Here is a 19115-nt window from a genome sequence, read left to right as displayed (position 1 = left end):
ACTGATGCGCTCATTTTGAGATTGTTTTTTGTGTTGTTGTTTCTTTGCTTGTTTATTAAATACATTTTAAAAAGGTATACCTAGAAAGCTTTTTTGAAACCATGCCCAGTTGAATACTAAAGTCCTTCAAACCACAGATTTCCAGGAACAAACCACATGGGCGTTTTGGGTTCTGTGGAAGAAGGTTTAACAGAGATGGATCAATATGCTTGAGTTTGTCTGTCTGCTCACAATCACATGGTATTCATGGATATGAATTTGACTCATCTAAAAATACATTGCATAGTTCCAAACAAACTTCCTTTTTCAAGGTTGCTAACATGAATTTTCTTGCTTTAGAGTTTACAGTTGATATTGCATATTGATATCAGCCAGGTAGCTAAGTCAAAAAGCATTAAGAAAGAATATCTATCAATGTTATTCTGTAATGATTTAGATTATGCTTACAAAAATAGTGCAAGTGACAACAGGTTACAGAGTAATATTAGAGCAATTAAGCCCAGGTTCTAAGAAAAATGCAGATGTATTACCATCCACACCTTTTGAGATATACAGTGCTATAAATAAATGTAAAGCAGTCTCTGTGTGAATGGAAGTCACCAAGAGGTGAGGTTGTGACAGACGTGTCTCACAGAGATATTTTTACTGTATAAAGCACGAAGCTCGGGCTTCATTAGTTTATAGTTATGAGCTATTGGTTCCTTGTAGTTGCATCTGAGGAAGTAATAAGATACTTACACATCAACTTTTCTTTTGATTTAACAGCTATTTATGTAAGATGCATCAAAAATACATATACAAATTAATCTTTCTAACTTTTGAAACTTTTCTGAGTTTCATTTTTAATTACTTGAATTGAAGACTACTGCTAATCTATTCACAGTTTTATTATCTAATAGCTACTGTTTTAATCATCGTATTAAAATTCCTTGGCAGGGATTTTTATTTTTGTTTTGTCTTAGCAAAGGTTCTGTCTTGACTTCTTTTCAATTGTCATATTGCAAATGTCAATTGTAAATGTGACCTATTTTAGTGCTTTAAAAATATTTATTCAGAATAGGGTTATAGCATGGAAAATAGTAAGAAAATTAGGCATGAGGATCCCTAGTCAAGGTTTGTTTTGCCAAAATGGGGAGACTTTGTCTCAAAACCCCCGAGATATAATAAATAAACATACTTATTTTCAGTCTTAAAATATAATGAAAAACTGAGAGAGTAAGGTAGATTTTACTGCAATCATGTATCCATTATTGTATAAATAAGGAATAATAAAGAACTTGACCTATTTTACTTCCACATAATTATGAAATACTTACAGTGAAAGATACAGGCAGTGATCTGGCTGGACTGACACCAGCAGAGTATGCTGCATGCAAAATTATTAAAAGCTCTAAGAACATTTCATCATGCTTCGAGTGACGAGCTGTATCATATCTGTTCTTAGTGCATCCAGGCCTCTGGCATCTGCTTCTTGCCAAAGGGCACTGCGCAGGGCCTGTTAAATGAGACAGTAGCAAGAGTGAATTGTGCTTCCTAAGAACACTTCTCTTCCCATGTAAGGAAGCCTTTGCTAGACTATTTGAATAATGAAAGGCTAGGGGAGAGCTGCCCATAGTTAAAACTGAGTGCCTAGCTGATTCGGGTGGACTAGACATTTAGTTTTCAGCATAGCTGCCTCTGACTAGAAGTATTGTGTGACCATCTTAAAGCACTCTGAGAAGTGTGTGCTGGGTATGGACAATGCAAAACATATTGTAGGGTGGACAGCTACTATCAGCACATACTAACAAACCATCTTAGGCTATCCTTAGTTTCCTTAGACCACTGGTTCTCAACCTGTGGGTTGTGACCCCTTTGTGGAGGTAATTGAACAATTCTTTCATAGGGATCATATATCAGGTATTTACATTACATTATGTTTCATAGCAGTATCAAAAGTACAGTTATGAAATAGCAACAAAATAATTTTATTGTTGGTTCATCACAACATGAGAAACTGTATTAAAGGGTCATAGCACTAGGAAGGTTGAAAACCGCTACCTTAGGCAGCATAGTCTTTAACTTACAGTGAGCCTACAGTGTAAAAAAGAAAATTCTAACATGGACATGCAAACCTTACATCTTGAATAGTTTAATCATAATAGCCAGTTAGTCATAATTATGAGAGATACATAAGTGTCCACGCTTTGACAGTTAAGAACTAAAATAGTATTCATACCACTAAATATATAGTGCTATTAATTCCCTACTTGATTTAGATTTAAGAAACTTACATTTGTAGTGAAATTTAATTTCATATGTAATTTAAAAGAAGTCAAATTTTATACACTGGATTCTTCTGAAACTATAGTTAGTAATAATTAGTGTTTTACTATATTAAATATATATATATATATATATATATATATATATATATATATATATATAATATATGGAATAGTTGTACCTTGTCATAATACAAGTTTGATGTTTAGGTCACTATCAGCCCAAGACATGTTTCAGTCTTAACTTTTGACCTAATTATTTTGTGCTTTTAATTTTGAAAATGCATGAATCCTATTTTTAACTTGTAATGTAGAACTTTAAGTTTCATGATTCAATTATCACTTACACTGTAGTCTCACCCTCAGCTCTTTCCTTACTGTGCACATTTGTACATACATTATGTTTTGGCAAAGTAGCTAGAATATGTAAGTCACCATATATATATATATATATATATATATATATGTATATATATATGACAATAATGAACACATATCTCTAAAGCATTGTCAGATGTTCATAATCAAACTAAGTTTTCCTTTTCTTATATTTTCTATTTCACATTTACTTTTACAGGTATAGAATCAAATACTCAAGGAAATTAACTAATATTTTAGTTGCACAATTACTTAGCAAGAAATCTAGGTTTTGAACTCAGGCTTTCATGTTGGAAAAATGCTCTACACTCAGATAAGTCAAGTTTACACATCTTTTTTTCTCTAAGAAAAAATAAAGGACTTTGAGTCAGAACCTTTAATAGTTTAAAAATATATATCTCCAGTATATCTTTGCCATAGATCAACTACATAAAGTTACATGTTAAGAAAACTACATTCTAGAAAACATATTAAGTATTTTGCTTCAGTACATTCAGAAATGTATTAAACTATTAACAGTCTGTTGAATTGTACTGTGTAAAACATATGTCCATCTGCGTTCCTGTATGTGGTTATCCAATTTAACATCCAATGCAACAGTTACTCCCCAAAGATGAGAAGATGAGAAACAGAGAATAAACAATTACGCTATACTTTATGTAAATGAAGAAGAAATTAAGAGAAAACCAAAAGCTAAAACATGCTGGTAGTTGCAGAGAAGGAATGATCTAATTGTAAGCTGGATTCTGGGAGACAACTAATTTAGCTTCATGAACAGCTTCCCCACAGAGGGTCAGGAATATGAGCAATTAAAATTAAACATGTGGATTTTAATATGCCTTAGTAAGTCTGCTATATCTTGTAGAGATTTTGTTGACTGAGCATCAAGGACGAATTTAGGATCCAGTTTAAAACAAAGTTTATAATTCTTGTTTAATGGATTTTGGCACCTCAGGCAGAAGAAGGCTGTAAAAATGATTAAAATGTTCGGTGTCTCTGTGTCATCAATAAACCTTCTTCTTAAAATTAGTTATGTTCCAAGACTCCTCAGTAGGCTTGGCAGTGTTGTGCCTGGAGAATCCCAAATAAGCCATCTATCATCATTCCATGTGCATGGTTCATTACATTTCAAATTCTTTGTCTTATTAGCACCAAAGTCAGCTAAACAATCAAACCAAAAGGTCACCTTTAACAATGCCTAGTTAAACCAAAACATAAATCACAAGTTATTAATATAATACATCAAAATACAAATGGTAGAGCACCTAGAAGGCCAAGAAAAGGTGCTAACTAGAGACAAAAGCGCACATTTGTAAACTGAGGCAAGCAGCTCTCAAATGACATCGTTTGCTCCAGTACTTAAATTAACGGAAAGAAATAATCATTAGTCATTGATTTTGGTGTACTTAGGTTTTCAATTTCTAGATTTTATAAAAATATGAATAGAGTCAGTAATTTTACATTATTTTTTCATACCTTTTAAGGTCATGATTCACAAACTGAATTTATGTAGTTTCTTCAGGACATAGTTTTTCCACTGTAATTTTATGACAGGAGTGTGAACATTAATTTAAAGCAATGGATGTTCTCAAAGGTACATATGATTTGTATAGTCAAAGAAATTGCTAGTTTACCAGCTTTGTGGTAGACTTGCTACTTTGCAGTAAAACTCAGAAGAAATGTTAAGTATGTTCTGGAAAAGTACAGTTGTTGCCCCAAGTAGCACAGGAGGAAAACAATATTCAAATTAAATTTCTCTATGATAGGTGTGTGTGTATGCATGTATGTGTGTGTTTATGAGTGCATATATGTACATGTGTGTGCTTGAACATACAATTGTATACTCAGGCTTGTCAAACATTTTCTGTGCCTTCTTAAAGGGTTTCTGGGTGATTGCACTCAGGTTTTCATGCTTATAGCAAGCACTTAATAGACTGAGCTAGGATGCTCTCCTTGTCGAGGATTCTAAAATATTTTTATATATCTATTACTCACAGTTATTCAAAGTTTCAACATAATGTCAAAAATTCTAAGTATATGATTCAAAATTAACTTACTGGTCAATAGAAATCAATGTCTTTATTAATGATTAGAGTGCTTGCAAGTGCCTACCTAAATTTCATATTCTTTAATTCTCTCAGAGTGCATAAAATTAAAGAAAATATTGTTGTATTTCTATTGGATAGATTTGAAGTTCAGAAAAAAAATGGTTTGACAATTTCTGGAGAAGTTCTTCTGGGGCACAAATATTCTCTCTGGCCGGATCCTTTTCTGTCTATCAGTATGAGATACCTGGGGAAATTGCCATTTTGGGTGTCTATTTGATAGACTGAAAGACACAGTATCTCTTTAGAACAGATTACAGACAATAAGCAAACAAGCAAAGCCTATGATGGCAAAAACTTTGTTCTACAAAGTCTGACAGTAAATAGGATTTTGGATGAAAAAAAAATTTTTGTACACATTGCACACACTTATAGAGACCACAAAAAACACTAAAAAGGTTAGTTTACATTTTTACATTATCCTCAAGAAAAAGCATGGATGCATGTGTCATAACATTCCACCTGTCATCTCATCTTCACAATACCTTTGCCTCTATTTTTCCTTTTATTGTAGATAGACTTTGTTTTTCATACAAGATATCCGGATTACAGTTTACCCATCCTTTCTCCTCATCTTTCTTTCCCATCTAGATCCACCCCTTTTGTCTCTTACTAGAAAATAGATATCTAAAGGAAAATAATAAAATAACATAAAATATAACAAGAGAAAAGGAAAGCAAACCACATCAGTATTGAACAAAAGAAATAAAAAGAAAAGAGCTCAAAAAAGTCATCAGAAGTAGGCACAGGTACAGAGACCCACTTCTCGTAGGCTCAGGAATCCTGCAAAACCACAAAACTAAAGAAGATAAAATTTTCCATCTCCACCCAACCTAAAAGGGGGGACTTCTGCCCCTAGACCAAGCAGAGAGGGGCCACCCAGAACCCCCTCTGACAGGTGATCTGAATTCTTGCTTAGGCTGCGAGGCTAAGCACTGCAAGGGAATATAATAAAAGAAAAAAAGATCTATCTAGGTTCCCTGAGGGACAAGCCTGACTGCATAGGGGTTGATGTCAAAATTATCCCCTCTCCAGGAAAAGTATCCTTCTGTGTTTATAACCCCTGTGTGAATGAATTATGATTTGAGAAAAAATAAATTATTTAAAAAAGAAGATAAAGTTTTTTTAAGGAAAGAAAGAAAAAAGAAAAAGAAAAGACAAAAGAGAAACAAAAAAAAAATTCCCAACAGGATATTACGAGACAAGGAACCTAGAAGGATGCTGCTGAGTTTCTTTTCTGCTGGCCATCTCCTGCCAGGCGTGTGTCCTGTCCTCGAGAGTAGTTTGTTTCCCAAGTGAGACCCCCTTGGGGAAAAATGAAATTTTCATTGATAAGTGTCTGTCAACTGGAACTAGCTTCTGGGTTCGGGATGAGGGCCTTGTGTCCACTTTCTCAGTTCTAGAATCCACCTAATTTAGCGTTTGATGCAGTGAAAGGTTTTATCCTTCTCTGTAATTCTCTAAAGTTCTTTTTCTAAAAGTTGCTACTAAAGAGTGCTTGCTCTTAGAAATTCACACATAGAAGAACACATTTGGTAGATACATTTACAGCTAAATAAACCCATTGCTAATCAAAACAGTGAATCGTGAGCAACTGATCACATAAGCTGGGACTTGAAGCAGAAAGAAGCCATACAAATGAAATGGCTGCCAATAGTGACAGCCATGGCACCACAGAAGCACAGAGCATCACTTTAGCAGCAACAGACCAGGCTGGAAGGTATTGCCAGTTCCAGGGCAGCAACACAAGCCAATGAACGAGAACATCCGAAGTGTTCCAAATGCTGTAATGTATACATAAAAGAAACTTGTCAATTCCCAAGCTTGACAATTATCCTTAAAATTTTGACAGGATCATCAAGAAATATTCATTAAATTAAAAGCATTTGGACTGAGCACGGGGTTCCCAATAGAGGAGTTAGAGAAAAGACTGAAGGAGCTAAAGGGGTTGGCAACCCCATAGGAACAATATCAACCAACCAGACCCCCAGATCTCCCAGGGACTAAAACACCAACCTAAGAGTCCACACGGAGAGACCCATGGCTCCAGCCGCATATGTAGCAGAGGATGGCCTTGTCAGGCATCAGTTGGAGGAAAGGACCTCGGTCCTGTGAAGTTCGATGCACCAGCATAGGAAAATGCCAGGGCAGGGAGGTGGGCGTGGGTGGGTAGATGAGGGAATACCCTCATAGAAGCAAGGGGGACAGGGATGGGATAGAGCGATTCGGGGGGGGGATTGGGAAAGGGGATGATAACATTTGAAATGTAAATAAAGAAAATATCTTTAAAAATGAAAATACTTTTAAAAATCTCTAAAACAATAAATCTAAAAACAAAATAATTTTACATTAGTTTTTATTCTTTCCAACAGGCCTCCACTTCCTACCCTCATATCCTTCTTAGTGATTTGCTATGTGTAATCACAGGCTTTGCTTGAGCAAGGGGAACTTGACCAGTGATTATACTACCAAGAAAGATAATCCCTTTTCTTAGTAGCCTCTAACTTCCTGTATCTCCTCAGGGAAGACTGGGGCCTCTGAGTCCCTCCTCTCCTATCCACTGGATTGTTTACAGACCTAGTCTTGACCAGGTCTTGTGAAAGGTACCACTGAGGCTGTAGGTTTCTGGGTAAACAGCCATGTCACATCCAGATGACAATGTTTCACTGTACTCATCCCCATCATCCGGCTCTTATTTTCATTCATTCTCCTCTATTTTCCAGATTCACAGGGCTTTTGCTGGAGTTCATCTAAATGTCCCATATATAACCAAGGACTTAAGTTTCTTATTCTTGGCACTTTCACAAGAAATTGTAGAAATAGGAATTTCTACATTACGATTACAGATAGAGTGTTTAGATTATTGTTTCTTTAAAAGTATTTATAATAGGTTTGGCTCCCCATATTTTCTATCATTTCTGTAAAGACCTAAAATCTGTAATGGCTTTTATTGAAAATTTTAGCTGATGTTAAAATCTTAAACGTTATAGAGCAATATTTCATGTTTGGGATGCTGTCTAGGATTCTAAGTTTGAATGATTTATGAGTTACTCAGATGTCCCCTCAGATGCTGACAGTGCTCTCCTGGAGCCTAGTGGTACTCCCAGTTAATATATATGAAGAGGTTGATGGTTAAGATATGAGTTAAGAAGGCAGAAGCTCATGTTTTGAAACACGTTTGGGAAATACCGAATTGAATAATCTCACTGAACAAATATTAAAAGCACCCGAAGAAAAGTTTTAGTAATCAAATTTCTTCTGAACATCCCATCCAGACCTATGTCCTTTGATTTTCAAGCTAATCTCACCCATGTAGAATGGTCCCTACCCAAGACTTCTTTACTCCTGATCCTTGTTGGCCACAGTACTACAAAGCAACATGGGTCATCTCGGTGGATTTCAAGTCAGCTTTGTATGGTCCTTTCAGATCCAAGCTCATGACTGGTGACCCAGTCCCTGTCCGGAATTATTGTACAAAATACATTCATTGTTAAAAGTCAAAATCAGATATAGGAAGAAGACAACTTAAACCCAACTTTAGGAGAAGTATACTCTTTGGATTCCTAGCTATCTTGTTTCACTAAGTTTATATTTGCTTTGAAGGAATAAAAAGTATCATGCCTATTTTTTATTAGGCACATTTGGAATGTTCCAATGATAGAGTTGTCTCAGGTAAGGCATCATGCCTCCACAGTGGATAGGCTCACTGTTTTTGGTAATTATCCTGTGTGAGTTACATGTCAAATACCTGGAAAGGGGCTTTTAATATGATAAACAGAATTTGAAGATTACCAAGGTCATAGGGAACAGTTCTTTTACTTCGCAGTTTATAAGGTTCACAGAAAATACTTTAGAGTTCTCCCTTTCTACTCTTGTTTATTGTCTTTCTTTTTTGAGACTATTGGCTCATGTATTTGGCACGAATATAAACAACAGAAGGATAACCGAAGAGAAATTAATCCATTACAGTTCTAAATTTAATTTGCCTATTTTTGTCCTTCACATTTTCCCATCTGGAAAATTTTTCATTGCTCGCTAAAAATATGATGTTAACTTTCAAGTGTTTTTGTGGTTTGAAGACAGCCCCAGTGAAATTTTATTCATACATTATATGGTATTATTTAATATACTTTCAAAACCTGTTTGCTGCAATAATGATTTATGCAAAGCATGCTACACACAGATTACAAAGGCAAAACATACTACATATGGTACTATCTAGTGTGTAGTGGTTAATACTTATTTGAAGTAAAAATAATAACGTGTGTATAAATATGAATATTCTGGTTTGATATAAATTGTGTATTTGCAAAATTAAGAAAATCAACTCAATTATTGTGATAAATTACAAGTGTGTGTAATTAAAAATGACACCAGAAAACACAAAAGCAATTTGATATTTAAGTTGTAACAGGCTAGCCAAGAGGAGTCCCAGGGAGAATCGAGTACTGATAATGTAGTAGAAACTAGAGGTCTTGAACCAGGCCAGTGACTCAATGCAATGAACATTTGCAAGTAAAGTTGTGTGGACATAAGGGTGTACTAGGGAACACACTGAGACACATGATGGCTTTCACAACAAGATGCTTCCTGTGCTTTAAGTTTGTTTATTTTGTTTTGTTTTTTATTTTCTTTTGAGGGGTAGGTTGCAAGGGCAGAGGGTGGGTGTGAAGGGACTGGGAGGTAAATGAGATTGGGGTAAATGATGTGAAATTCACAAAAAATCAATAAAAAGTAAAAATGCTTATAAAAAGAATATAATAAATTTTAGTAAGTAACAATTCTATTTACAATAAATATACAATGATGTTAATAGGTTATTTTAATTACATCTATTCTTTAATGAAAAATAATATTTTATAAGTGTTTCTTGCATATGTATTCATATTTAATATACTTTATGTATGATAATGAAAGTGTACTTTACTCAAGTATTGATTTGGTAATAAATCTGGAAACACAAATGTTTCAATTTGCAGAGAGTTCTTGTAAAACCACACTCTACCGTATTTGTCATTTTAAGCAGCCCTTAAGTAAGTAGTTACTACACATAAGAAAAGTAAATGGTGTAAAACTGTAAGCACATCTGTAGTTGTGCAAATGACAGTTTGTATTAACAAGATGCAATTCTATGTAATAGTAGTTTATTCTCCTTTCTCTCAGTATATATAAATATATATTTTATTTTCATTTTGACATCATTCATGTGCTTGGAGTACTGCTTCCTAATCTCACAGAGACTGTTCTTTATAAATTCCATCACTGTCTCTACATGTTTATTTCCTTATGTTCTTAATATTTTATTTTTAAGTATATAACTATTTACTAGAAATATATTTATTAAATTTACATTATTCAAACCTTCAAGATATTAAAGGCTATTACAATCATTATAAGTCAAGTGAAAATATGATACACTAATAACAACAAAATATTAATCTTTTGTTATTTTAAAATCAAATTGAATCAATGATTATGTAAATGAAAACTACAAAATTATAAATAGACTGTGAATAAAGGATCTCAACTTTAAAATTAAATTTGCTTCAAAAACAAGTTTTTTTTTTTATTTTTAAAATGTAAACTTTGTTGAGTATAGAGCTAAACAGAGAATTCACAACAGAGGGATCTCAAATGGCTGAAAAGCACTTAAAGAAATGTTCAAAGTCATTAGTCATCAGGGAAATGCAAATCAAAACAACTGATATGAGGTGAGATTCTACCTCATATCAGTCAGAATGGCTAAGATTAAACACTCAGGTGACAGCAGATGCTGGCGAGGATGTGTAGAAAGAGGAACACTTCTCCAATGCTGGTGGGATTGCAAGATAGTGCAACCACTCTGGAAATCAGTCTGGAGGATCCTCAGAAAATTGGAAATAGATCTACCTGAAGACCCAGCAATACCACTCTTGAGCATACACCCAAAAAATGCCCCACCATATCACAGGGGCACATGCTCCACTATGTTCATAGCAGCCTTATCTGTGATGGCCAAGCAGGAAATGACCCAGATGTCCCACAGCAGAAGAATGGATACAGAAAATGTGGTTCATTTACACAATAGAATAGTATTCGGCTATTAAGAGTGAGGACTTCATGAGTTTTTCAGGCAAATGGATGGAACTAAAAGATATCATTCTGAGTGAAGTAACTCAGACCCAAAAGGAGATGCATGGTGTGTATCACTAATAGGTGGATATTAGCCAAGAGAGAACAGAATACCTAGAATACAATCCACAAAACTCAAGAAGGTTAACAGCCAAGAGACCCAAGTGAGGATGCTTGAATCCAACTTGGGAATGATAAAAAAGCAATCGAAGGAAGCAGAGGGAGGGAGGGACCTGGGTTGAAGAGGGGAGAGGGTAGGGAAAAGGAGAACATGATCAGGTATGAGGGGTGGAGAAGCCCTGAAGGCCCCAGAATGAATGGAAATATGCAACCTCGGGGGTGGGGGGAGTGAGGTACCCTCTAGAAAGTATCAGAGACTTGGGAGGTGAGAGATTCTCAGGACTCAAAGGGAGGGACCTTAGATGAAATGCCCAACAGTGGGGAGAGGGAACTTGTAGAGTCCACCTCCAGTAGAAAGACGGAGCATCAAGTGGAGGGATGGGGTTGCTGTCTCACAGTCAAAACTCTGATCCAGAATTGTTCCTATCTAAAAGAACTGCAGGGACAAAAATTGAGAAGAGAGTGAGGGAAAGGAGGTCCAGTGATAGGCCCAAATTGGAATCCATCTCAAGGGGGGGCTCCAAGACCTGATACTATTTATTACTGATGCTATGGTGTTCTTATAGACAGGAGCCTAGCATGGCTGTTTTCTGTGAGGCCCAACAAGCAACTTACTGAGACAGATGCAGATACTTACACCCAACCAATGGACTGAAGTCAGGGACCTCTGTGGTTGGGAAAGGCTGGAAGAAGCTGAGGAGGAGGGTGACCCTATAGATAGACCATCAGTCCCAACTAACCTGGACCCCCAAGATCTCTCAGACACTGAGCCACCAACCAGGCAGCATACACTAGCTGGTCTGAGGCCCCGGACGCTAATACAGCAGAGGACTGCCTGGTCTGGCCTCAGTGGAAGAAGCAGTGCCTAACCCTTGAGGCTCCTTGAGACTTGAGGGGAATGGGGATGCCGGGGGGATAAGGGAGGATATCCTCTTGCATTTGGGAAGAGGGTTGGAGGAGAAATGGGATTAGGAATGATGGGAGAGCAGACCGAAAAGAGGGTAACAACTGGACTTTAAAACAATAAAAGTAAAAAGTAAAGAAAAGCAAAAGAGTATGCCCTCATATGTGATAATGTCTTAATGTAAATAAGCAAATGGGCACATGATAAAGTATGAAATAATCTTAAATTAAAATGAATGGAAATCTATTTGCCTCTTTCATCATTCCAACAATAATAGGCCTACCAATTGTCATAACGATTATTATATTTCCATCAATTATATTCCCATCATCAGAACGCCTAATTAGCAACCGTCTCCATTCATTTCAACATTGATTGATTAAACTTATTATTAAACAAGTAATGCTAATCCATACACCAAAAGGATGGACCTGAGCTTTAATAACTGTGTCCTTAATTATATTTATTGGGTCTACAGACTTACGAGGACTTCTACCACACACATTTACCCCTACCACTCAACTATCTATAAACTTAAGCATGGCTATTCCACTATGGGCCGGAGCTGTGATTCTAGGTTTTCGACATAAATTAAAAAACTCAGTAGTCCATTTCCTCCCACAAGGAACTCCTATTTCCCTAATCCCTATACTAATTATTATTGGAACAGTCCATTTATTCAATCTATAGCACTGGCAGTCCAACTAACAGCTAATATCACCACAGGCCATCTACTAATACACCTAATTGGAGAAGCTACCTTAGTACTAATAAATATTAGCCCACCAACTGCCACCATTACATTTATTATCTCACTTCTACTTACCATTCTAGAGTTCGCCTTAGCTTTAATTCAAGCATATGTATTTACTCTTTTAGTTAGCCTGAATTCACATGATAACACATAATGGCCCACCAAACCCATACATATCACATAGTAAACCCAAGACCATGACCATTAATAGGGGCATTTTCAGCTCTATTACTAACATCTGGCCTAGTAATATGATTTCACTATAACTCTACTACTCTTTTAACCGTAGGTCTACTAGCAAATATTTTAACAATATACCAATGATGATGAGATATCACTCGCAAAGGGACATATCAAGGTCATCATACCCCTATCATACAAAAAGGGCTTTGATACGGAATAATCTTATTTATTGTCTCTGAAGTATTCTTCTTCGCCGGCTTCTTCTGAGCATTCTATCACTCTAGTCTAGTACCAACTTTAGGGACTTGAGTGATGTCACAGGGGTTAAGAACATATACTGCCTTTGCAGAGGGCCTGAATTTTTCTGAGCACACACATTGGGTACTGATAATCACATTCACTCCAACTCCAGAGGATTAGACATCTCTGACATTTGCATGTATCTGTACTTGTGTGCACACACAACCCTGACACATATACATATGCAGAATTTGGAAAATGATATAATTGAATATCTAAAAGAATTTTTAAATTATATATGTTGGCTTGTGTGTGCATATGTGCACAAGAGTTCAGGTTCCTGCAGAGTCCAGTAGAAGGCATTCGATCCCCTGGAGTTAAAGTTATAGGAAGTGATTTATCCTGTGGGGGTGCTCAGAATAAAACTGGAGTCTCCTGTAAGGACAGTACCTTAACAAATTAGTTATCTCCCTGGGCTTGATAGCAGCTCTGTGGGTATACTGTTTTCATGAATATTTTATGTGTAGTATTTGATCATTAATCAACAAATTCCCAAACATTAGCATTTCCTTTTAAAAAAACTGCAAGTTCATAATTTTTTCACATTAGTCTTTGACTAGTAAATGTTATTGTTTATTATTATTATTGTTATCATCATCAATGAGTCTTTCACATTTATAAATTTCACATTTCTATAAAGAGCTGCAAGTTTTTCATGTAATTCTTAAAACAATTTAAAAAGTTTTCTGGAGAAAAACATACTAGGAAGGAAATGCCTGAGGCAAAACATTTTTCTTTGCCTTCAGAAAGACATTATTTACACATATAAACATGAAAATGTTCATAAATGAAATATTTATGTGCCGAGACTAAATGAAAAAGTTTCAAAAATAGTTTTCTCAAACCAGAGCATAAAACCTACAGGTGTAAAATAGTTTAAAGTGATGTTTTGTGACCTTTGTGTATTTAAAAATCCATGACAATTATTTGATAGTTGGCAAAGAATAAATTTTTGTATATAGGACAACAAATAATCAAAATTTGAAAATTTTGGTTAAATGTTAACTCAGAACACATCAGCTCATTGTCTTTTTGAAACTGTAATACTGTGTGGGATGTACATTAAAGATGAGATAGATACAGATAACAAACCCTGAACGTGTTACCAGACTGGAGGAAAGCACAAAGCTTAGGCATCACATCTGTTTTCTTAATCATTTCAATTGAAAGGTAAGTATTTTGATCTGCAGAGACTATTAAGTCTATGAAAATCAGTAGTTCAGAGATAAAATGTTTTGAATTGTTAAAATGTCAGATCTTGAGGATACAATAATATTATAAATATTTATTAGGATTGAGCAAATTACCCAATATAAATCTTTTTTTATTGATCTTGGAATGGGGGGCCAACAGATCACAGAAAGATTTGCTTCAAATCTATATAGTTGCATCATGGTGAGGTTACTTATAGGGGTATCATTATAGCTGCCCCGTTGAAGAGGACTCAGAGATAGTCAGCATCCCACTTCCTGTGCCCTATTCTTTACTTCCAAACTATGGGCTATTAATAGATTCTATGGATGGAAGAATTTCTGTCTCTAGTTGCATATCTAACACTGAGCCCACCAGGTGCCAGTGGATGGCTCAAAACCCATGGTCACACAGACATCACTGGTTAAAAGAGTAGGCCATAAGACAAAATGAATAGACCTGAGCATGAAAACATGAAGTCATGGGGAACAGTGAGATGCCTCAGCAAGTAGACATGCTAATGTTTCAGCCTCATAGTTGATTTCAGTTTATGGATCACACAAGGTGGTAAGAATCAACTTCTACAAGTTGTCCTCTTAAATACACACATGAACCATGACATTCATGCTATTACTCTCTCTCACACACACATGAATATACACATACACACGCGTACCCACACACATGCACACATACACACCCATGTACACACACACACACACACACTCACAGACACACAGTTTATCTTAAACTTAAAGTTTTAAGATAGAAGTTGTAGTTGTTCCTAGTGAAAAATGCTGGGACTCACCTACTGGAGGTCAGGCCTCTATCCCCGCCTTCGCAAGTTTAGAATTGCCACAGCCCTTCTATACTTAGAGAAGGGAGGAGATGTCAGGGGCAGCCCTGCTTACACACTGAAGGCCTAAAATCAGCCATAGGCCTAAAATCAACAATAGGCCTGTCATACATGTATACTAACACCAAGTCTTGGGTCTCAGTGGAAAAACATTGAAACAGATGGCTATAAGCCAATGTAAACAGGCAGCTTTTGTGGAAATTTACAAGTCTGAGTAGTCATAGACCTTGTAAATAGGTAGCCTTGGCAGACAATACCAACTTAGATAAGGACAAGCGAGTCATAGGCAGAGTCATAGTGACTTGTCCCCTGAACCTTCACCCAGCTGATACTCGGTTCGGAAGATATCTGTATTCCCCCTGAACACCCACACTCCATTGTCATTCCCTTCCCCACATCCTGCTTTTCTGTGTTTATAACCCCTGTGTGAATGAATTACGATTTGAGAAAAAATAAATTAAAAAAATCAATGTCAAAAAAACCACTTTTAATTATGATTTATATGTTTGTTAAATGAATTATATTTTGTTTAATATATACTGGTCATGTCTATATTATTTGAGAATTTCATTCATTTTTACAATTTATTTTGTTTAGATTCAGTCCTCGTTTCCTCCTCCAACTCCTCCTTAATTCCCCCCAAACTTTCGTTCTTGACATCACTGTGCAGAAAAGCTACTATCTCTTGTCCATTTCCAATAAACTGAGGAAAATGAGTGTAATGGGGATAATTTAGGTTTAATAAAACAATTCGATAATGTGAAAATTAAGTGAAGTAATGAGATGAACTCTCTTGGTTGTGCTAGGACATGTGGGAAAGTTCTTTGATATTGTCAATTAATTAAGAAAATAATAATGATATTAGCAGCATCCACAATAATATCTAGGGGTCATTATTTGCCAGAGAAATAACAGTTATCATTACATACAAAAATAAAATCGTTGTGTGAAACTAGAGTAAACCTAATATCCAATCTCATAGACTTGTGTGACTGGAGATGAAATTAAAGAAGCCAGTTACTTGTGCAAGGAGCAAAATCGCTTCATTAGAGAAAAGGTCGGAGAATCAATATCAGTTAGTGTCCTGGCTAGCGTGAGGTCTTTTGAGTGGTTTCTCCATCATTGATCTGTCAGGGGTGATTCTGTGTATGTTGACTTCACACAGGTCTGTTGGTTTGTCTTTTCATCCACAGCAGAGCTCAAAATGAGCACAGCTTCCCCACAGAGAAAGCACCAAGAGCAGTGTAGCAGATCATCTGCTGCAGGATCTTCCTTTTTCTGCCAGGTGCGCTCCCAGCATGCAGCTGAGAGTGCGGACGCTCACACTGTGAAAACTCAGCAGAGGGATCTGAAATATTCGTATGCGCGCTGTGAAAGCAAGTCAGTTTTCCACCATGCTCACATCCAGCGCTTCTCTGTGGGATGTGCCCTTTTCAAGCTCAGAAGACTGGTATTTTTTTCCCCGTCATTTAAATTTTTTTCTACATAATATTTATGAAATGAGAAATACACATTTATAGCTAAGGTAAACCTGCTAACGTCTTTGGGTAAAATATCCAAAAAATGGCCCGTAGCCTAGATGATTACCGAATAATTAGAGCATATGAACAGAGCAGTTGAAACTGCCAAGCAAATCCGATCCAAGGCATGGCTGTTTTAAAATATTTGTCCTGCATTTGACAAAAAAGTTCACAGGTAATGGCAGTTCAGCACCAAGCCACATCTTGCAAGTCTAATTTTATATTACAGCATGCTGACAGTGTCTAGTTATGTACAGAGACATGCAGATGCTTCTGTGGCATGGACTTTTGTCAATATGAAACGAACACATGCCAGACAGTGAATCAACCATTTGTCAACTGTCAAAATATCATATCTATGATTTGAATTATAGATTATTTTATACTTCATTATTCATTATTGATTTGGATAATTTTCCTGTGACTTTAGCAAAATCCAATAGACTGAAAGTTATGTTTTTGCCCCTGCAGAACAGCGTGGGTCTCCCTTTGCCCTTATCGTCAACTGTAGGCAGTTAACATCTGTGTCCACATCTAAACTTCTACTTAGAACACTGAATGAGTATTGATATTTTCATGATTTATTTTTAATTCTCATCAGGGCCGGCTCAAAAAATGACTCAAGGTTTTCGAGCATAGGCTGCTTTTCCGATGCCCTGGGTTCTATTACCTGTGCTCATTTGATGGGTTACATCTGCAACTCCTGTCCCTATTGATTCACTCACAGCCTTATTGGCAACAGGCACACGTGTGATGTTCTGATATATATGCAGGCACAACCCCCATATAAATAAAATAAATAAATAAATAAACTAAATTAGATAATAAGATGTTCTCATCACACAAACTATAACTTTTATTTTATTGGCACACACACACATATATATCATGACATAAATCACACACACACATGCACACACACACACATATACTCTTATATACACAACATATTTATCCACCTACAATTACAAAGGTAAAGAATAAAACAATAATACCTCTGTAAAATGTTTTAATTTATCTGCTGTTAAATAGCTAATATATGCTTCAGTTAAAGTATTAGGTACTAAATCAGATTTCTTTTGAGTCCGCTGAATTACGCTAGGATTATTTAAGGGAGCAAATATGGAGACAAAGTGTGGGACAGAAACTGAAGGAGAGGTCATCTGGAGACCATTCCACCTAGGTATCCATTCCACGTGCAGTTACCAAAGGTAGATGCTGATGTGGAAGCCAGGAAGTGCATGCTTATAAAAGCCTGATATAGATATCTCCTTAGAGGTCTGCAAGAGTCTGACATACTCAGAGGCAGATGCTCACAGCTAACCATTGAACTGATCAAGGGGTTCCCAATGGAGGAGTTAGAGTGAAGACTGAAGGAGTTGAAAGGTTTTGTGACCCCATGAGGAGAGCAACAAAACCAACCAACCAGAGCCCCCAGGGTCTAAACCACCAGCCTGGGAGCACTTAGGTAGGGACCCATGGCTCCAGCTGTATATGCAAGGGAGGGTGGTCCTGTCAGGTATAGGTGGGAGAAGAGATCCTTGGTCCTATGAAGGCTGGAAGCTGTGTGTGGGGGAATTCGAGGGTGGGGAAGTGGGAGTGGGGAGGTAGGTGGGGACATATCCTCATAGAAGCTGGAGGACGGGGGATTGGATAGGGGGTTCCTGGGCGGGAGGGGGGAAATGGGGTAAGGGGATAACATCTGAAATGTAAATATAATATCCAATAAAAAACCAAAACAAACAAAAAACAAAACAAAAAAAGCGAAATGTCCTTGACAAGAAGTTAATATAAAAGGCAAACTTCCACATGATGTCTAAACAACAATTGATAACCTTGTAATTTTCCAATACCAATAACCATTTACTCTTACTACTAGCCTTTTACGCATAACCTTTTGGCATTAGGCTCTTTTGTTTGTTTCATTGGTTGGTTGGTTTGCTGTGTGGGTAGGTGTTTTGTTTTGTTCGATTTTGTTTTGTTTTTGATGATTTCTTTTCTCTGGGCAGTTAGTCCAGATCCCAGTTCATTTGAACTGTATTTCCTGATTCAGGATAGTGATACGATATACCCAGGAAATAATGCAAATTTCTAACCAGATAACTCCTTCAGCTCACCAGACTGGACTCCAGGATGGTGGACTATGTCTTCTATCCAGTAAATTGCCTGTACTGTTGAAAAGTGAGTATCATAGTCTCAGCTTAAAGACTGTGTTCCTCAAAACGTTTTCAAAGGCAAATTGGAAAATAACTTTAGCGAAGTGAAGGAAATGTTTGGTTTAGTAAGCATCACATGTCACATATGGATTTTAGACCAAGCTGGATTCAAAGGCACAAGCCAAATTTGGTACCATCTTTAAATTTTCTTTCTTTCTTTCTTTCTTTCTTTCTTTCTTTCTTTCTTTCTTTCTTTCTTTCTTTCTTTCTTTC

The sequence above is a fragment of the Grammomys surdaster genome, unplaced genomic scaffold (assembly GCF_004785775.1).
Source record: "Grammomys surdaster isolate TR1022 unplaced genomic scaffold, NIH_TR_1.0 126531, whole genome shotgun sequence".
In the NCBI taxonomy this organism is placed as follows: Eukaryota; Metazoa; Chordata; class Mammalia; order Rodentia; family Muridae; genus Grammomys; species Grammomys surdaster.
The sequence above is the reverse complement of the archived record's forward strand: the minus strand, read 5'-3'. Positions refer to the sequence as shown.